This window comes from Pipra filicauda, unplaced genomic scaffold, assembly GCF_003945595.2.
Source record: "Pipra filicauda isolate LSUMZ 115617 unplaced genomic scaffold, ASM394559v2 scaffold115_size4368891_pilon, whole genome shotgun sequence".
NCBI lineage: Eukaryota > Metazoa > Chordata > Aves > Passeriformes > Pipridae > Pipra > Pipra filicauda.
In genome coordinates, this window is record NW_024103607.1 from 2,943,013 (window position 1) to 2,965,398 (window position 22,386).

Here is a 22,386-nt window from a genome sequence, read left to right on the forward strand (position 1 = left end):
AGTCAGATCCTGGAATCTGTTTAACTGAATTGGAAAGCTGCTAAAGCAAGTCTTGGAGGCATTTACTCCAAACCCTATCCACTTTATTTCCTTAGTGTGTACTTACACACACACAAGTGTAATTCGTTTTCCAGCTGTGAAGTATAATAGTTTTTCTTCTGGTTTCTTTTCTTCGCTTTTCTGGTTTTTCTGCCACTCAGGCAACTGCTTCTCGTAGCGAGAGATCCCAGATCAGCTGCTAACTTTGTTTCAATTTCAATTTCACTGCTCAAGTACAATCTTTTAGCACAGTTGGACAATTTCTCTACAGTTCTCAGTTTTCATGGTGCTAACTGTTCACACAGTCCATTAAGAACATTTATTCTGCTGTTCTTATTTCTGATAACCCAAGCATAATATTTCGGTTTCCCCAGACTTTAATGAGTGCTGCCCATTACCTTCCTTATGCATACATACATATGTTCTTTCCTTCTCTCTGTACAACACTAGGTCACCAGATAATGTGGATAACTCCCTAAAGTAGATTACAGTCACACTAACATTAACTCCTATTTTGTGGCATTACTGATTTCTGCTGCCCACTGTTATAAAGAACACTGGCTTTAGTATCTTAGGAGAGTGCTTGTTCCTACTGGTGTTCCCGTGCTTCTTTATTACACACAAGCTAGATTTTGAAGTTTAGGTCACCACTGATGCAGTAGGCAAGATACTGGGAAAATGGTCATGATGAAAAGAATCCTTTAAGATCTTAGTATGGTAATAATAAAGCCCTCATGGAATTCCCTTCTCCAATTCACTGAGAAAGGGTATCTATAGTAACAAATTTCCAAGAAATTCTTGTGACATTTCAGTGCCCTGCTTCTTCTTATTCATTCAAAAAAAATCTTCTAATGCAAATAGCCAGTTGGTCTGAACTCAGTCGTCCCATTAAATCCAATCGCATTCCTTAATTACAGAAACTCCTGTTGCATACTGGAGAACTTCATTACCATAATAAAATGTGATGTTCTTGGCTGTGAATTCCTGCTACAATGTGAACTAGGATCCCAAGGTAAGTGAGAAAGATTTTTCTGCTTCTGCTGCTTTTATTATATTTCGATAACTAAGAAAACATTAGTTTTTGTGTTTTCCTCATTAAGCCACAGCAATAATATAAAAATCATGCAAAAAAGCCACTCTCAAAAATCTCACAATAGCAAAACTCTCATCCTCCACACAAATTTACTTCTTTAACTCTTATAGACCCAAACCCCAATATGACAGTCTTTGTACAAAACCACAACAAATGTAACTATTACCCCATAGTGGTAAGACCAACTCTCCTGTCATCCTTTTCTAGTAACAGGGGACCTAGATGAAACATGACTTACATGACCAAAGACAACAGTTATGCCAGATGCTAAAAGCAATAGGATGCACTACGCTATGTTGTTTGGGTTTCTATATTGACCAAACATACAAGTTGTTGGTCACCCCTGTTCCCTATCTTATCTTTTTTTAACAATTCTATTCTTTCAGGGGGAGAGCAGTACAATGCTGACATGCTTTGCTGTGTCTATTTTGCTCATAGTAGCTGGCACAGCTGGCAAAAGGGATGTTAACTTACTTCTCACTTCCCCTCCAACCCCCATCATCCCCCATTCCAGGAAGGCAGTAGGAAAAAGGGGATTGTTCTTCTGAATTGCACATCCGTCAGTCTCCTCCTGGGAAGAGACAGCTATTTCTTATCTTGGCTGTTTTACATCACTGAGATATGAAGGGAGAATTTGAAGGAAGGAAATCAGAGAAAAGACAGAGAGACCTCTATGTTTCAGAGCATTGGAAGGAACTGCTGCCTACGTATCAGAAGAAGGGTGGGGTGGTTGGTTGTGGTGGGGACAAGAATGCTGTAGGTAATGAAGAGCCAGAGAACCTCCACTGATAAAGAAAACTTTTGGTGAAAATATCTTTGATCTGCTATCCTTTGCCCTTTTGAAAAGACATTTAAATAAATATCTTTGCATTATTTTGGCCTACAAACTTGTCAGTAGCGATTGTCCTCTGAGATCCTAAAGGAAAAATGCATCTACGTTATTCATGCCTCAAAGACTGAAAAGAAAGGAAAACATCCTTTTGCACTATTCCAGGACACACTGCCCTGGAAGTAGAGTCTTATGGCTAAATCTAGTGTAAATAATGTCATTTGGTAATACTTCAAGAAATGACAGCAGGGTTAATTTAGTCTTCCCTCTGGGGACCAAGAATGAACATATGGGTTCTCTAAGAAGACACAAAGAAATTTTAATTATATCATTTAGAACAAACTCTGTTTAAAGGACACAGATTTGAAATGCGTGAGGGGCAAACTTCAAAAGATTGGGAGTTAAAGATAAGCACCCAAAATGTAGAGTACTTATCTGAAGCTTATCAGGACTATTTGATGCTCTGTGAAATGGTACCAGAAATCCTGTACCAGCAGGCCTTCTGCAGTAAATTCAGAACTTCCTTTCAGGCTAGAAACTTGATCTGTTTGGTGATAATTCCTCACCCCTGGACCTTGTGTAGAGAGAGCCTAGCATGACAACTCGAAACCCAGTAACTTTAGAAACTCCTGTCATGGAAGTGCTAACCAGGCATTTCACAACTCAAAACTCTTCATGCAGCAACAGCAGCTTGGACAAAATCAGCCAGTTTCCCCTGTGACAGCAGATGGTCTGAAAAGCAGCCCTTTCCCAAGAACTGCTGTGGACAATGACAGATCTCCACAGCCTAGAAAAAAAACATCATCTCTTGGCATCTGCTAGAGAGGGAAGGGAACAACGAACCAGGCTTTATCAGGTTTAATTGAACATTTATTTTCCAGCATTTTGGACCTTTGTGTTAAAAACCACTAAGTTAAAAATTGTAGAAAACACATTTGCAAAAAATTCGGTAACTATCCTGGGGTAAATAGCGGTCCTAATAAACTGCTCTGGTCCCGAGAAGTGGAAAAATGTGTCTATGTGGGGAAAAAGATTCCAAGCAGATTATTTCTTCTTTTTTTCTTCCCTTAGGAAAGAAAAAAGACTTAATTCAGTAAGACTGTTCTGCGTGGCTGGGGCTCTGCGTGGATGCCTGCACCGCTGCCCTTTCTGTAAAGGACCAGAAACACGGCAGGGCTGGCTGTGCAGTAGCTGGAGAGACCAGAGAAGGGAGTAGTCAGGAAGCTGGCTGCCAGCACAGCAGGCAAAGCTCACAGCGGCAGCAGTAGCAGCGACTAACGGCAAAACCAGTGGCTGAGCTCAGGGCGGCAGAACACATGCGGGGATTAGGACTAGAGCAGGTGACCTGAGCGACCTGGGCACCCTGCTCCTGTGGAGTGTGGGGGCACGGTGGAAACAGGAAGCCACCACAGCCGTCACCCCCAGTTCCTGGAGGACAGCGTGATGCTGCAAACATAGTCTGTGATAGCAGTGGATTACTTAGGTTTTCCAAAATGACGTACGATTAATTGGGAGGTAGAAAGAACAGGGAAGTGTAAAGATTTATTTATTTATGCCCTTCAGTTTGATTCATTGTTCCTGTGGAGGGAAGTACTGCTCAATAAGAGAGCATAATTTAGATTGCCAGATTTCTGGGTGGAGGCTCAGACTGGTGCAGTATGTTTGACTCTGCAGGATGGGTTGTTTTTCTTTGGTAAGGAGAGCTAAAATTGATTCTGACCTATACTGCTTCGTGCCAGAGAGGTTTCTCTTACACTGAATTTCCTGCTGGGGTAGACGTCAGTCTACCTGAATGATCTCAGCAGATACAGACCTCTAAAGAACCAATGCATACAAGCAGGTATCAAATCAACAAGCATAGCTATCATCTCGTACATAGATGGATGTGATGAAGTGTAATTTATCACCTGGATAGCTCAGCCAGGAAAGGATGCTATTGCAATTACACTGTCAAATCACACTGCTGCCAGCAGAGTGCCTATATGAATAAAAAATACAAAGTGGGAACAGCACAGGTTTTGACTTTCTAGCTTTATGCATAATGGAGGCTTTTGTCAGCAAAATGTATATATGTAATCCACTGATGGTAGGATTGCAGATCTGGCTAAAGATTGCTTAAATAGACTCTTAAGTTAGCTAGGTGACTAAAAGGATGCAACTGAGTTGGCACAATGCAACATTGTCGACTACTTCATAATAACAAGCTTACTTGTAAATATTATATACCATAAAATTATTCAAGTATATGCTTAGATATTACATGTTTTTGACTGAGTTCTTGGTTTTGAGAGAGATCACACAAACTATGTTAATTTATTCTCTGTATTAATTCAGATAGGTTGCTTTTTAAAACATCATTTCTCTATTTTCATTTGTGCAAATGAACTCCAGGGAAAATAGAAATTTTTGAGGAATTCATTCTTTTTGGAGAGCTAGGTGTGAAAACATGCAGAATTTTCTGCTTTTCCATAATAAAACTTCCTTGGCCTCCAACATTAGAACCATCCATTTGTCCAAGTGCTGAACACACTAACAAAATATTTATCATATAGGAAAGACATTGGCAATGTTTTTCATACCATCTGCATCCTGATTCCAGGACTTTTCAAAAGATAACCAAGGATGCTTCTGGGATAGTTTTCAGAAAACTGGGCAAAGAGTGTTTGATGTGCCACTGGAATTGAAGAGTCTGTGAGCCGAATTGTTACTGACTCCCACCATCCCAATGCTCCTCGTCCCATGTCTACTGCCTGGATCCAGCTTTGAAAAAACATCCTCTTTGCCCATATTTCTATAGTGCTCCAAAAGCGTTAATTATTCCTAATTTGCTGTGCTGAAACCATGTTATCCCATCAGTCACTATTTTTAATTCTCTACGGAAACTGTTTCCATAACATAGCACCTGTAGCATGTATTTTGTGGCATGATTCAGGGCATGTACTTTGCATTTGCTTGCTGTAGGGCAGGTGTCCTTCCTACCTAAATATCTCTTGCTGCAAACTGAGGAACCGATCAAGACCAAACACTTTTATTTTGCTGTTTTTTTTAATAGCACTTTATGCTACTTCTAGTAATTCATAGGCTGAAAGTTCAATATAGTGCCTTTGTATGCTTTCTGCTACTGTTTTTTTCCGAAATCCTTGGGTCCAAAAATAGCAAAAATTAATTCTGTGTGATAGGAGACCAATAACAGTATCAAAACACATAAAAGTGTTAAGATTTTTTTTATTATTCAAACAAAAATATGAACTTGATTACAAAGAAAGATTTTCCCAACTTCGATACATGTTTTAGGTCTATAGAGTCAGGTCCAAAAAAGCTACATGAATGCACCATACTTTCAATGTAAATAGGAATTGTAGAAAATTTCGGTATCAAAATGACAAATCACTTTATTCATTTCTTCTGAATAGGAAGAATGTTTTTCAGATACTTGTTCGTGAAATTTATTAAGTACCTTTGTAACATGGCTTCCTTTCTTTTAGAATAAAGGTTGTCCACACCTTCAGGAAAATAGTAGCAATAGAAAGGTCAGGCAACTTCTTTTCCATGCCTCCATACACACCCAAGGTGCCTGTGCTCTGAGACTCCTCCACTTCAGGGAGGTTGTTGCCCAGCTCCGCTTTGCTCGGGAAAACTGGTAAGGCTGCAGGTTGGACTGACAAGACTGCAGGCTATGAAGACCAGCAAGTCTGTTCCAGCTGTCTGCCAAGTACAATTGGAGCCTGCAGATGTTACTGCTGTAGCACAATCTTCTGCATCAGATTGTTAGTCAAAAGCAGAGGAACACCAATGGAACGGTATCACTTTGCCATCTGATCTCATTGAGGCTACAGCCTTTCCTCCTTTCATGGAGGATTTGTGTTTAGTTTCACTAAAGTCCTTTCCTGCACTGAAGTTTTTTTCTCCTGGCATTTAATGCTTCCCTTTCTTTGGGACACAGCAATACTACTGCGTGAGGAAAACAGAAGGTACTACAAGCAGCATGCGAAACAGGCTCCTGGTTAGCAGAGCAGAAAAGAAGAACATTCTTCACTTGCTTGTTCATTTGCAAAAGAACAAATACTGCTGAGAGCTCCCAAATCTCTGCGTTTTTTTGTGACTGATCCTTGGTGAACAGCTGGCAGCAAAATGAACTTTCCAGAGTGGCTGAATATCAAATAATTGTGGGTTGCCTGGCCTAGAGAACAGCACCATTACCACTTATCTTGTTATGACAAAACAAGTTAGCATATTTGTCATTGTTTACTTGATAAATGTAAGCAGACACAAGGGGTACATAAGGACATAACATCACTTTCCTCCATTTCTCAAAAATAGCAAAGTTAAATGTCTTTTCTGTAAGTGTAGCGTATTCTAAAATTAGAAAAACAAAGACTGCAGAAAGGTTTCTGAGAATTTTTTTTCTAATTAAATAATGAGAAGAATGGTTTCCTCCATTCTTCCTGTTTTCCTACATCTCTAACTGTTGACAGGTAGATGGAAGAAGAGTTGTAGTTAAGAAACAGGGAGCTGAGTTATATCCTAATGAAAAAAAAAAGAAAAAAAAGAAGTAAAAAAAAAGAAAAAAAGAAGAGGAGCTATTGAACTGAGAGAAACTGAACTTCAGCGCTGAAGCAATATTACATAGGGTTCCCAGACTTACTCGAATGACGGCAACAACTCTTGCCTTCACAAGTGTGTGCATCTATTCTTCGCACTTACAAACGAGCTTGAATTCAGAAATTCAGACCTGTGCAATCACTTCTTTCACCTTCCTGTTACATGCGCTTGCTCCCATAAGACCCTAGCTCCAGCTTCCTTAGTTGGAGCTGCAGATATCCTAGAGGCTTCTTTGTAGGTACATTGTGCTTGCAGGCAGCAGTAGAAATGGGTGCTTCTGATTTTGCCTACATGCAGATGGAGACTCAAGTGAGCACAGCTGGAGGCCACCACCTCTGGCCAGTACACACATTCCACTTTAAATCACTGTGCCTATACAGCTATTTCATAAAATATGGCCTGGGAAGCACACAAGAGACTGCAGTAAAAAGAAAATGAACTGAAAAACAACAGTCTCAAATACTTGGATCCTTAACACAGTCCAAGTCACAAGAGGCCAAAGTAACCTGTCTGCGGGTTGAGTTTTGGTATTAGAGATCTGGAGTTCCTGTGTCCGCCCATGAAGGGAAAATGTTCATCAGTGCTAGTCCTGAGACCCACGTGTGGGGTCAATAAAGCAGATAATTTAGAATATAACGTGTTATAACCATCATAAAGATGAGGTAGTTGTAAGAGCAAGACTAAGTTGGAGAAAAAAAAATGTGATGACTTGCAGGAAACAGAATTAGTAAACCTAAAATCTCAAGGAACACATTAAAAAGAAAAAAAGAAATATCATTTAATTGCCACTCTGAATCTCCTGATTGCACTAAAAAAGTCACTAACTTCTGTGCTGCTGCTTTTTTTTAAGCAGAAGTATGCAAAGTAGCTTTAAACTTATCTCTTATCTCTATACTTGCTGTAAATGGAATTTTCCAGAGGAATTTGTCTAGCAGATGTTTTTAACTAATGTTCATTAAAAGTATGATGAAGCCCCACCAGGTAAATTCAGTAACAGTGTTGTAACACTAGGAACCCAGTTGTCATCATTAGTGACGAAAGAAGATAATTACCTGCCCTGACCAGGAGTGTTCTGGTGGTCTCAGTAAAATCTTAGACCAAGGAAAACAAGCTGGACTGAATTCTGGGAAGCATGAGTATTCCGTCATATACCTTCAAATCATAAAAAACCTTGATAAGTTATTCACCAGTCTTTAGTACCAGATTTTAGGAGCACTTGCCAGGTATCTGCAAAATACAGTATCCGGGAAAAGGAATTGCCTCTCATACAACTGGAAACTAAGAGTGAAAGGCTGGAGTTTTAAAACAGAAAGCTTCTATCCTACAGAGGAGGACACGGTTTAATGATAAACATGGTGGCAGAGCTAGGTTGACAGTTGGACTTGATGATCTAAAAGACCTTTTCCAACCTTAATGTTTCTATGATCCTTCTTAATTAAACTACTAATGATACTCACAGGGGACACAGTCAGTCAGGGAGGAAGATGGAGTTCAGTTCTCTGCACATTTTATGCTATCTGTGCAGCTTGTTTCTTTCAGGCAGAGAAAGGAAAACACTTGAAGAAATTGGGAGGAAATTCTACAGGGACTTTGGTAAAGATTTCCTTCTCTCATTTTTCTCATGGAAGAAGGAGACCTGAACTCTTAAATATAAAAAATAAATGCTCCATGAAGCCTCATATGAATCAACTTCTTGTCAAAAAGCCCCCACTTCTACATGCAACACTCTTAAAAAAGTTGTAACAGAACAATTTAATATAATTAGTTCCATCCAATCTGCACAGCTCCACCACTGATGTGCTGCTTTTGCAATACCAGAAGCAAAATTGAGCATGACCGAAGCCTTTTCCTGCAATGTCATGTTGCTATACAAACAGCAGCTGGCTTCAGGCTACAACATCACACTGCCCTTCGAGTCCAGGTTAGTCTGTGCAGGGTGGCTGCACTCTCAGGCCTCTTTGGAGAGGCAATGAAAGGACACTGTGGGTGGTAGGTTCCCACAGTGCTAATGGTCACAGGGAAAAATGAAGCAAGACAGAGGGCAAGGGAGGAAAAAATAGAAAGTAGGACCAAGAAGTGGAAATCTATTATATGTCCACAAAGCTCAAAGGGAAAGAGTAAACAAAGCACTATTATTCCTCCTGTTGCTGCTTTTTTATAATTCATTTTCTCAGTGTTTTTTTTTTAACTAGATTTCTTTCTTCTTTTCTCCTGATCTTTCTTTAGCAAAAAACCCACCATGTTGAGATGCACTCGGACTTAAAAATTATTAAAAGAACCACATTGTACTTATCCTCCCAAGTGTCTCTTTGTGTAAAGGCACTTCTCTGCTTCCCTGTTGATTGAGGTGCTGAGTCAGGTAGCAAACACGCGTGCACTTCACTTCAGCAGGCATGCTCGATCCTACACTTGACCCCAAATCACTGTGGGTGTCACATATCCTTTGGGGAACCCCTATCTCCCTGTCCCCTGGCATTAGCCAACAGTTGAGGCAAAATTGCCTCAGGAGAGGCTGTGGCAGACACTAATAGCTGTTGGCAGCAGCTTTTCCTCAGAGATGGATTTGAGAAGGTGGAAGATGCTTCTTGTTACTGGCATGTGATTGCAATGAAACACAGCTAAGCTGTGCCCTGCAGGGTCATAACAAATGAAAGCCTCACAGCAATAAATAAGTGCCTGGGAATTTAACATGCTCAGAGGCAAAGACTCGAGACCATGTTAACATGCACAAGCCAGCAATGTTTTCTAAATGACAAGAGGCTATGGATACCTGGAAGATCAGGTCTGCTGCTGAAACACTTTAGAAGGGTCTGTTGGACAATCATTGCTGCCTGTGCAACCAGGGAAGAGACAAAAACATCTCCAGAGGACAACGAGGTCCAGCCGTTTTGCCTGTCTAGACACCCATCCACCACACAAGAGGCTCAGCTGTGCCTGGCAGGTACCTTCTCCCAAGCAGCCAGCCTAGACCTACTGCAGAGCCTGCCCATGGCTAACACTTGCTGAAGGAAGTCGAACCTTTTAAAAACCTGACTTCTCTGAAGCATCTCAAATTAGACATTTACTCTCAGCAGTACATGGACCATTATGAAGGGAAAAACCTTGTATTAATAAGTTTATAAAGTCAACAATTTACATCAGCAAGTAGGAAACAAAATTTTCAAGTACAGAGTTCACTTTTTGAGGAGAAATCTTGGATTCGACTTTTGTGGAGAGATCTTGGATTAGCAGCCAGCAAAAGGATTAGCAGCTAGCAAAAGGAGTGATGGATGTGTGGCATGAATTCAAGTATGAAAAGAAATGCAAATTAGAAATGCATGCCTCATAACATCTCAACCTACTTCAGAAGATGCATTTTACTCTCTTAAGTGAAAAAAGTTTCTAAAATGGAGTTTCAAGAATCCTATTATTGTATCATAATCATTGAATTTGTAGTACTTCAGGGAAGGCTTCCTTCTCTTTCTTAGAATGCCTCCCAGAAGAACCTGGTACTGGAATGCTTGACTCAGTAAACACTTATTTCTGGTAGTATAACCTTCTTTCCAGCAAAAGTGTGACTTTTGGTCATTTTTGCAAAAGTAGAAATTTGCAATTATCTATCTGCATGGAGTTTTTTAATAGACTGAAAAAAACCCAATTACTTTCCCTAAAAGGAGACTTTGAAAGATAGTAAATTTTGTGAGGTTTTAGTATATAATTAAAGAAATTCATAGAAGTGATAATTTTTCCACGTAGGATGAATGACACGCATTATACAGGATTGTACAGATAGAAAAAACTTTCAGTTTATTTAATCCACCAACTTTGTCCCAGGCAAGATAACTTTCCATAAAATACCTCAGCGAAAAGGTGGACTGTTTTGAATAGGTTTCTTAATAGACAGTAAAGCCAAAACTGCTTTTACTGTGTGTTTCTTCACGAGTTCAGACAAAGGTGTATATATTTCAATATATGATGAAATAGCCATTTTCAAAGATGGAAATACTATGATGCATGATATTTTTATAAGACAGAGGCCATCAAACAAACTCTTCATTTGGAAAACTGTAAACTTGAAAAAAGAAACAACCTAAAAGCAATTGTATCCAGAGAGATGGACTTAACAACATAAAACTTGCCAGTGGATGGTAACCATAATTTCATCCTTTCAGTCCAAGAACAGCTGCACTTTCTAAGTACACTATGATTGTATCTTTGCATTATTTTATCCCAAACACCCCAGTTAGGTAACATACGATCTCCTCTTTGTATTCCCACTGTCACCCTTTATAAACTTAATTAGAAAGTCTACTTGGGGAGAATTGTTTGGAACAATTGTAAATAATTCTGTTTGTCAATGGAATGAGCTCTTTTCCTAAGTATCAAGTATCACAGTTTCTCTCTTCACCCTGTGAAACCTGTATTAGGAAACAACAAAGTAAACAATAGAAAGAAAAGAAATAAGCCACCAAGATCTAGACCAGCTTAATTTAAAGAACTTAACATAATCCTGAAGTTAATTGAAATAATGTTATATCTTTTCTGATTAGTCTTAAGATAATATTGCAGGCTTCCTGGAATACAATGCACTCTGTCCCAAAAGCACCTACAATTTCAAATGAATCCACATCCTTATAAAGAAAAGATGCTGCACTATTGACCAATCCTAATTTGTATTAGTAGTCCTTAACAGACCTACATCCAACCATTCTATAAGGTCAAAATTATAAAGAAAATGTAATAAAAACACACTGCCTTTGTGATGGTAATTGTAGTGCTGACCTGTGGTGGACAGGAAGATCTGTGGCTATCAGTGCAGAATGTAAGTATACAGGAGTCTCTGTATGACCTCCAAAAGGGGAAAAAACCCTTTTATTTGTGAACAGGGATTAAATTCCTATTTCCCATGACTGCAAATTAGACAATGATCATCACAGCTATGTGAAATGGATTTAGATTTAAGAATTGGGATTTTGCCACTTGGTAGAGCAAAATCGCATTGACTGATGAAATTTTAACCTTACAAATGTCAAGTTATACTGCCTACAGGAACATCATGTTGGCCCTACTCCACATACCAAATAAGACAATGAAGTTAACAACATCAGGGTAACTTTGCATTTGTGGAAATAGGCCAACTGATGAATGATACATATCTCAATTTCCTCATTTCCTTTCACAGACGAATTATTACTATACGTAAAAACACAAGAGACCTAAGTGAAAATAAGTAGGATTGTTAGTTAATTAATTTTAAATCACCATGACTATCTTAAGGGAAGAAAAGGCAAGAGAATTAACTGGAATTCATTACACTGTAAGGAGTAGGCACACCAATCTCAAGTTACTATTTTCAGCCTAGAATGCATAATAGGACAAGAGGGCAAAGGTAAAAATTAAAGAAAAACAAATTCCAGCCGTCAGGAAACATTTTTCACATGAGAATCATAAATGTTGGAACGCTCTATCAAGTAAGGTTAATGAGGCTAACAGCTAGCAGCCAAGGAACATAAAATTTAGATGGCATCATGGGTGGATGACAAAAAAAAAAGGAAACACTTTTGCAATTATCCTGAAGGCTTCTGATGCTTTTTGCATACCAACATATGTAAAGGGCCATATTTGCCTTTCACTTACATCTGCAAAATCCAAAAACCATCCCCATAGAAACTGCACTGCATCACTGACAGGATAACCTGGTCCATGGGTTTTATGGAAGATATGCAAGAAATGAGAAAGGAAAGGTTATTTTTCCTTGATTGGCTGTGATTTAAAAACTAGTTCTTTTTTCTGATTTGCTGAACTTTGCAAATTACTTATATTCACTTGCAGTATTATACAATTAAGTAACACCTATGAACTACGAGAAAAATCTATTCTTGAAACTGTTCTTATGGAGTAACAAAGATAACAATTTCGCTGTATCACTCTTTGACTTGATGTTCCGTGACATGCTGATTATGAATCAGGTAGGAAATTCCCATCCAACAAAATCAACACAATGTATCTTCAGTGAAAACAGACAATACAACATTTGACGATATGAACTCAGTAGTACCAAATAGAAACAAGGAGGTTATGCAGTTTTCTTCGTTAAGAATAATGGCTTGGTCCGGTTGTGACTGACAATTTCAAGTATGAATGGAAAAGGACTTGGAGAAAAGTCTAGGAAATGGTCAAAGACTTGACGGAAAGGCTCCCTTAGTGACAAATTACAGGAGGCTAATCTAGGTAGCCTCATAAGAAGAAAGTGAGAATAGGGGTTTAAAACAATTGTTTCACCAGATACCATTGTCATCAGCGACAGTAGCCAACCTCATGGACATGCTATTCTCCCAGCTTCATGTAATGCACCAAAATGAGTTAAATGCTACAAGTCACCTAGATATATAAAGTATCTACATAATGAAACTAGTAAAGTTGAGCTCTTTCATTTATCTCACAAAGATAAAACAAAAGCTCAGAGACTGATTTTAAAGTTAGATCAATGTGATCAAATCAATCTGTGTATGTTTATTCTTAGAGTAATCAACTCTTGGAACAACTTAGTAAGAGCTGTGATAGACTCCCAGGAATCAGAAAAACAAAAAATACAGATGGGATGTTTCTCCAGAACTGGCACTGTAATTCAAACATGAATTAAACTCAGGAAATTCTCACAGCCTACTTTATAAATATTAGTCTTGTTTTATACATTCTGTGTTTTTCTTTACACCGATACACCACATGAATCAAGTGTCCTCTATCAAACTGATAGAGGAGGACACTCCTCTAGATAGAGGACACTTCCTCTATCAAACTGATACTGCAGATGAGAGATGAAAGACCTAACAGTTTAGTGCTGTAAGAATTACACAAGAAAGTGTAATGTGGTGGAGTGTCATAGGACTCTAATGAATAAAATTCCTGGCTCTCTGCTTGCATGATTGTTATTTAAGGCAAACCCCAGATATAAATTCACTGGTTGATAACAAATGTAGGTAACCAGTCCGGGGACATATTCTGACTCATTCTTCCAGGACTCCGTTCTCAACTTCTGGTTCTTAGAAATTAAACTTGAACCTCCTTAAAGGAGGTAAAATATTTCTCAGCTCATACAAAGAGATATGACATACAACTACAAAACCAGGAAAGCCACAAGATGTATGCAATGTTAAGTCACTCATTATTACCTGAGGGAGGCTTGTAAAGCAGAAGTTTAGTAAAGATTAACATGAAACCTCAGTGTCAGCACATATGGGGAGAATTTTCTATTAATTGTTACCCTGAACGCTAAATCCAGTCAATCCTATTGTGTTCTGTTGCATCTCCCAGCAACCAACAGAAGAGGTCAAATGCTTACAGCCTGAACCGAAGTGTGCTCAAATTCATTGATTTAAAGGGGATTTATAAAATATGCTGGAATCTCACTTTAAGAACTGACTGTAAACATTAGACCAATTGATAGCACAAATTTAAATTAGAATTTTCTGTTGAAGACATCATGCTGTTCTGCTTAAAAGCTGGTGGCATGAAATGGCTCTCATAACATTGTAGTTAATCATTACAAAACAATAAAGCTGGGAAAGTATTGTGTTTTTCAGCTTTAGTTATTTAGACTTAAAGCAACTGGTCACATGTCCTTAGTAATTAGACAGAATCCATGCGATAATATACCAAGATCTCACACTGCTAAGTCTTTACAAATCATGCTGAATATACCCTTTGGAAACATGTGACTTTTTGGGGCATGTCTAATGCAGCACATAGCGATACAGCACAGAGATTCAAAAAGTGAGTTTCAAGTCAGCCACTTTGCTACTGTATCTGGCCTGAATAGCATGGGTTGCAGTGCATTTGTAAAATCTAGATTAATTCATTAGGAAAGTTCTAGTTGCAAAAACACATAGCTTCCTGAAAGTAACTTTCATTTTAGCAAGGTAGCCAGCTCAGTAACCTGTAGTAATGGAACTTGGGAGGCAACAACATGCTACTCTAAGTGTGCAAGGATACATTTCTTCTCTGTTATTTTTGAAGCTGAGACATGCTACAGTTAATGTAATACAACTGTGGCATAGATGTGTATACTGAATGATAAGGAGAAAATGGTTAACAGCCTGCTTAGATGCCAAAAAGGAGAATGAGCTCCCTCTTGTCCATATGCTTGGCCAGGCAGTGCACACATTCTGCATCATGCAGACTGGGGCACTCCTCACCACAGCTCCAGTAAGAGCAGCATCACAGGGATAGACAGGCAGCAAGTCATGGCTTGCTTGTGCTCCCCAGTTAGTCAACTATGGATCTCATATTGGGGTTACATTTTCATAGTACCATAGAATATGTTGGGTTGGAAGGGATCTTAAAGACTATCTAGTTCCAACACCCCTGACATGGGCAGAAATACGTTCCACTGGACCAGGTTGCTCAAACCCCCATCCAGCCTGGCCTTGAACACTTCCAGGGATGGGACATTCACAATTTCTCTGGGCAACCCGTTCCAGTGGCTCACCACTCTCATAGTAAAGAATTTCTTCCCAATGTCTAATCTAAACCTATCTTCTTTCAGTTTAAAGCCATCCCGCTTTGTCCTTATAAAAAGTCTGTCCTCATCTCTCTTTTAGGCCGCTTTTAGGTACGGTAAGACTGACAGATTTTAAGAGACTCTGTGTGGCTCTGCTGTTGTAGAGGTTGATGGACAGTCTGACACTCATGCTTGAATGAGGAGAGCTACATGAGTTCACAGTAGCTAGCCTGTCTCTCACAGGTTCGTTTTTGAGCTCTGTGCTGCAGCTGGACCCCTCAGGGAGCTGCTCTTTTCTTCTGTTTGTGAAATGCTGGAGCTTTCCCTTTCCTCAGGTCTCCAGCTTTTCTGGTATTTGTCTTGCTGATTTTGGACATGCAGAGATTTTGGGAACAGATCATCAGATCAAAAGGTTAGAAGTCTTTCCTGCTCTGGAGCACAGTCTTTGTGTACATTGTTCATTTGAAAGATGCAAGGGACAGCTGACATTACCAACTAGAGTCCCTGCAGAGGCTAATCAGACTATTTAAAATTACATTCGGTTTTGAAATGCCAAAAAAAGAGGACATTTCTTGAAGCTAAGGCAAAACTGAGTTGGTCTTTCATCCAAAAACAACAAAAAAGAGAAAGCAATAACCTTGACTCCTTTATTTTAATTCGCCATTTTCCTATGTCATAGGAAAACAGTACTCACTTTTTACAGTAGGAAAACTTGGAAGTAGGAAGATACAGCAGAAATTCTGAGATTAAACAGCAAAATTTCTGCAGTTCAAACAACTTCTGGTCATCATGGCTAGGCTTCATGAACAAAGATTTGGGAAGGACTCTATCCACATTTGCTACAAGTGCGCTGGTGGCTAAAAAGGCCAATGCGAGATAGACACATCTATCTCGCACAGCAGAAAGACTCCTTAGGTGGTATCAACAAGACACGGTTCTTTCTACGTTGTCTTTTCTCCTCGAGAGTGATCCTGCGTGCATTCTCAAACACATCGGCAGCGTTATAGATGGTGTGTCTCCAGATCTCCCGATTGGAGGCCAGAGTAGACCAATGATGGTCATCGATATGGCCAAGGCTGAGATGTTGTTTCAGGGAGTCCTTGTATCTTCTCTTTGGGGCTCCTCTCGCGGCAGCCGGTGGCAAGTTCACCATAGAGCACAATCTTAGGGAGGCGGTGGTGCTTCATCCTTGAGACGTGTCCTGCCCAACGCAGCTGTGTTCTGAGCAACATGGCCTCAATACTCATAAAACTTCAGGTTAGTCTGACCACAAAAAGACAACAGAATGGTCCCAGGCCTTGCTTCTCAGCTACTAAAGAGTAGAACTTTGCTCAAAGAAAACAGTAAATTCTTATTTACGGAAGAGCTCCAAATAGCAAGGCATCTTGAGATGACAGTCCTTCTTTAAAGAAAAAAATCCTGTTTTTTTCTGTATGTACATAAATGGGCTTGGAGAGTTGACATTTTAGCATGGATGAATGGATTACTCTGGGGTTGCCCATTACCTGCATGCAGCACTGTAATCTCTCTACAAACTATGTCTGCAGGGTAAGTACTGAAACTACTCGGTAAGTGCATTTTCATATCCCTTTATCTCCTGAGAAGGATGAGCTTTAATCTCCCCAAATTAATCATGCCATTTTATGAAGTTAGGTGTCCTTGTCTCAATGGAACATTTTTTTAAAGCCTAATGAAAGATTAGTAGCCTCGAGGCTAAGAACACGTGTCCAGGGCGGATCTCGGTCTACCTCTCATTCATAACGCATGATGACTGTACTTCAGTTCCTCTCTCCTGTTTACACATGTTACTGACTTCGTGGATGACAGGGAATGATACATGACTAATGTGGAAATGACGCTGAATGAAAATTAAATACCTTGAAGAAGTAGCAAAAATTACATCATCCCTAATTTGAGATGGTATAGTTCCAGTAAAGCAGCTGGCAATACTGGAATCCACCTCATGGCAACTGGATTCTATACACAAAGAGCTCCCAACATGCCAGTATGATGCTTCTGGCTGCCCATGATTTGGTCATATTAACTACTGTATGTTTTTCCTTGGGAAAAAAACAACAGACCAGTTGGTTCAAAGCATAAAGCAGCACAGGATTATGCAAGCATGTTGCTGTAGGGCTCACAGGATTCCTTACTCAGACAAATTCAAGACTACAGTCCCAATCTTCATTATGATTTATGAACCAGACTCAAGCTACCTTAATAATCACCCGTCTACTCACTGGTGACTCTGTGTGATACCGTGTCCCTAAGGGACAATACAAACCTCACACAAGAGATTAGAGTTGTGAAAGCAGAGGTAACATTTTCTTAAGGAATGGTTACTATCTTATCCCCTTGAAGACACAAACACAGTTATGATGAACAAGTAACAACATGAAGAGTTTAAAGTTTCCCCTCTTACACAGAAAAACAATCAGATAAATGTTAGCATTGCATGCACTGGATGGATGGCATAACATATTTGGATCTCAATTTGATGACATAAATTCTCAAAAGGAAATAAATGTCAAAGAGAAAATATTTTTTTCTGGGTTTTTCCCAGTCCATCAGCCATATAAGTTTATTTAAATAATCATTCCTTGGAAGAGATTCAGGTATAGATAGTTTGATGTGTGGAAATAGTACCATATTTCACTCTCTTTGAGTCTAAGTCTATTTAGTCAGAAGAAAGCGGTACTGACCCCTTTAGTCCCTGGGTCACTGAAAGGATAGAGTCCCAAAATGTCCTCTCCTTCTTCTCTAAGACTGAGGCAAAAGCTACGCAGACAATTTTGTGGTAGACATGTTTTTTTTTTTTAAGGCAGTATTAATAGTTTAATAGATAAGGCAGCAAGGCTGTGATTCACCAAAGGAATAAAAACTTGTCATAGGAAAGGACTGGAATAGAAAAGAAAGAAATCTAGACTGGAAGCTGGCATTGTGTGACTGAAAACTGATAAACTCCAGCTTGCATTAAATGAGGACAATTAAACCCCCCTACCTTCCATTACTACCTTCTATTACTCACCTATCCTTGACTTTATCCTAAAACTATAAGGTAAAAGAGCATATTTTTGCCATTCCCCTCATCTGACCATTCCATGTAGATGGAAAATCTCTCTGGAGAGTGGGGCAATTGAAGAAGATGCACTGCAGCGTTGACACTCTCCAAGGGCAGATCAAAGTGCAGTTGAGGTGTTGCAATGTAAGGTACCAACATAAGCCAATGTCTACATGCTCTAGTCACTGTCCTTTCTTTGGGAAGGACTATTTTTCCTAACACTGAGGCCTGTAGTAAACAGCAGTAGTAAATAGTTTTTGCAATTTGATTTGTGACCTGTTGCCATTTACACCTACTTACATGCTTATTTTTGTCTCTTATTTTACTTACATGATGTAGATACCAACATGCTAATGCCATGAATCATCACATAAAACTTAAAACAAAATGATCGGGAGGGGTTTTGGTCTTCTTTGGCACAAATTTCCTATTCAAATGAGTGACAGTGCTGCTCAGTTCTTTTATTCCATCCTTACTCAGGCAAAACCATCCAATACACTGATGCATGTGAGAAATGAGAGTGGGCCCCGACTTCCAGCCAGCCAATGTCACAGCCTGAAGCACATATGCTCCATGTCTATATTGATGTACTAAGCAGCCCTGTGCCCCGCAGCTTGACCATCCATACCATTTTGTTGTCAGAAATGTCTAATGAATCCCTGTTGTTTGGGCTAGGAAGTTTTCACTTGCTCTGCTTGCACAGACAGTTTTGGCCATGGTGCAGGAGTCAACATAATGCAAGGAACACAGGCAGTCTCTAAGGAGCCATCCTGTTTTGGAAATTAAGGAGGCTGTTACCATTACGGACATGGACAAACTGTGCCAACTGACCACAAGGCAGAGAATACACCTGGGACTCTGTGGTTTACTATAAGGGACGCAGCCAGAGAGGAAGTAGCCTGTGGGCTTTCGCAAGTTAAGACATAACAGATGTGCTGGCTACCTCTTGGGCACATACAGAGGACAGAAGATTTGGGAAGCTTTGCACTTACTCTTTTACACTTATTCTTACCACAAACCTGCAAAGCACCTGGCAAAAACCTGGCCTTAGCCCCACACAGCAAAGAAAATGCTTAAATTTCCCCATTTCACTTCCTTCTTCCAGCTAGTGTGACTTAAGATTTTTTAAGTTTCATGCAGAGACGCTTGGGCTGTTTCCAGCAGACTGTTTCTCTGGCTGCTGGCTTGGGGAGATATGCAGGCTTCCCATGCTCTGTGGCCCCAGCGGCTATTCCCAGCCCTGCAAGGGAGCGGCATTCCTTTCTGCCCACTCCCTTTGCCGCGGCTCAGCCCAGGACACGCCGGCAGCCTTGGTGAGCAGCTCCACTCCTCCTGGAGTTGCTCTCCAGGGTCTCTGTACATCTGTTGGGGATGCTGTGAGACTCCGACCAGGTGTCTGAACATCAATTACACGGGGTCAGCAAGGCTGGAGCTCGAACGTAAAAATGCCTTTCCTCATCTCTTTGTAGCATGCCTGGGGATTTCACAGCTAGAGCAGCAGGAGCCAAGCTGTGCTGAGAGCAAGGCACGCACGACTGTGACAGGGAAAGCCTGCAAAGCTTTCCCAGTTTCTTGTTTCTACCTTAAGAGCTGATTCTGCTCCCCAGAGATGCAAGGCGCAGCAAGCATGGGCAGGACCCGAGAACGGAGACTCATACGGTACAGGCAGCGAACTGTCAATTTGTACAGATGCCTTTTTTTGTTCTTTTTCCTTTTTCTTTTCTTTTTACCCCTGATGACCAGCAGGTTTGTTTCCAAGCCTGAAAGGGGGGGGGCACGGAACATGAGGCAAAGAGGTCAGCTTCCTGCCAAGCCAGGAGCTGCAGCCTCCAGAGGATGGGCAGAAAGGCAGACACCCTGCTCAGGCAACAATGGGTGGTATGCAAGATCCAGGAGCTCCATCAGATGTAAAAATTCACAAGCTCAGAGTTGTGCTTTGGGACATGACTTAAACTTGAGGCAGGCAGTTGTTCAGTAATGACACAAACAAAAAACAAGGAAAACAAAAGAGAATAGGACAAACAGAAGGGTATGTGCTGTATCCAAAATACTTCACTTTGCCCAGTTTTTGCTTTTTATATACAGCCTGATTATACAGGCAAGTAATTCTGGCCAGCAAAGAACCATTAAAAGCCTGGTGAAGTATAAAGGAAAAATATAGTTGGAATAAAAAAATCTATCACTTGGTTCTATCAACCAGTGCTGAGAAGAGGTGTGGGTAGGATCTGCAGCTAAGACCTGCCAAAAATAAGCCAAGCCCTATTTCTCTGAATGATCTTCACTTGCTAACTTCAGAAAGCTACTTCAAAATAAAGGTTGGGATCATTTACAAATAAATAGGATGCCTGAAATATCCCAGTAAGCGTGCATCCTTGGTAACTGATACGATCTAAATGTTCTTCTGATCTCCTGTGTCTAAAATAAAAATAGAACTTGTTAGTAAATTTGTGGTGAACGTCAGGGGGTTTTCTTAACAAAAAGTCCCTTTTTTAAGGAACTCTGCTAGGAGAGAGGTGCTAAATAGTGCTGCTCTTTCAATTTACACAGAAGGCTCTGGTCAATTTTAAAATTCTGTCCCAACCCTCCTAAAACATGGTAATTTCCCTAAAATTGCCACTGAATTTTAAACTTACACATCTGCTTTTCCAGCTCCCCGGCCTGTCCACAGCCAGCTGGGCTGTACTGGGACCTGTTGGCTGCCTCTGCATCAGGCCTGCTCCCCCAGCCCACCCCAGGGGAGCCCCAGGTCTGGCCACCGGGCGCAGGGCCAGCTCCTGGTGCAGCTGTGCTCTCAGAGGGGTGTGAAATGAGTTGTGTGGGAAAAGGGCTGTGAGAAGTGGGGCTTCCCCCTTGGCCAGCCTGCAGCTCATGAGCTTGGGCTGAATGCTGGGCCTTGGTGTTGGCCTGAGCTGTGGTCAGCCATGCCTGTGCCACAGCTCCAGCCCCATGCCCCGCTCTGCCCTCCAGGGCTGTCTCTGACCATGGTGACCACCTGGAGGACCCTGACCTACTGGAGGGCGAGGGTCCTGCCCACCTCCCCACCCTGGTCTCTGCCTCCCGCCTCCCAGCTCCCCTGCCCACATGGAGCAGCAGCCCATGCTGCCACTGGGTAAGCCATATCCACATCACCGTTCATTCCCGGCAAGTATGAAAGCAAAGGAAGAAACTGAAAGATAGCACAAACCCAGGCATGTTCAGAAGATGCAGCAGCCTGGTCAAACACTGAGACTTGTCAAAGAGGGGAAACTGCAATAAAAACATGATTCTGCTGAAGTAGGGCAAATTAATCGCACAGATGTAAGTTTGCTCATGAACTTCTCTGTGAGAGCTTTCCCCTTGCTATGCATTGTTTCTAGGGTCTGAAAACAAGGAGCTACCCTTGCCCTCATAATTCACATCAGCACCCTTAGCTTCCAAATGGACAAAAAAGGGCACACGAAAACCAACAATGTGGGTGCTTGGTCACTCAGAAATGTTTGCATGATAAAGATCACATACTTTCACTGTGAGCTGAGTCAATGGCTTCTGTCACCTAGCTGCTGCCATTTTAAAGAAAATAACTGTTGATAAACATCAGGAAATACTGCAAATTTCACTGTGCTTTTTACTCCTTGGGAGAAAATGAGGTACTGCAAATAAAGCAAAGCATGAGAAGATAAGCTGCCTTCTTCAGCAGGCAAAGATATCATAACTGTAAGCTACTAAATTAGCATTGAACTCTCCCAAGATCTTCGATCAGTATAATACAGTACAAAGAATGTTCCACTTCTTGACCAATTTTTGGCTTGGAAAAACAAAAGCAAAGATCTAATAAAGAATAGTCTGGTCTCAAACAAGAAATTCATACTGCAAAAAGAAAAAAGATCCTCTAAAATAAACTTTGCTCTGAACTACTGAATTAAAACATTTATAACAAATGTGTTTGCATATAGTATAACTGAATAAGCCACAAAGCAGCTTTACATTTGGGGTAGGGTAAATATGATTGGATTATAAATATTTTTTTGTGAAAATTTAAAAAATACATGGTAGGTTTAGTATCATAATGCTTAAAGACTTCCTGTGGTGCAATAACTACACAATAAAATCCAGATGTCCTACTTTAGAAGCTCAAGGAGAAGCAATACTGAATTTCTAAAACTGCTTCAGCTACTTTCAGGATAAGATGACAAAAATAACAAGACCATTTTATTACATGATAGTTTACCTTGTCAGGGTTCTTGTCTCTCAGTATCAACATTTTAACTCTGAGAAATGTGGGAGGCTGACAGAACTCTTGTCTC

General features: G+C 40.4%; 1 protein-coding gene and 1 long non-coding RNA gene across 3 annotated transcripts in view; one reads left to right on the forward strand and one right to left on the reverse strand.

Annotated features, from left to right (window-relative positions):
• The window catches only part of COL4A2 (collagen type IV alpha 2 chain), a 144,676-nt gene that overhangs the window by 116,257 nt on the left and 6,033 nt on the right, over window positions 1-22,386 (reverse strand). The gene's annotated exons all lie outside the window — the stretch shown is intronic.
• Window positions 966-4,215, forward strand: LOC113999784. The gene is made up of 2 exons (XR_005564841.1): window positions 966-1,051; window positions 3,033-4,215. It is a non-coding gene; the product is annotated as an uncharacterized LOC113999784 (long non-coding RNA).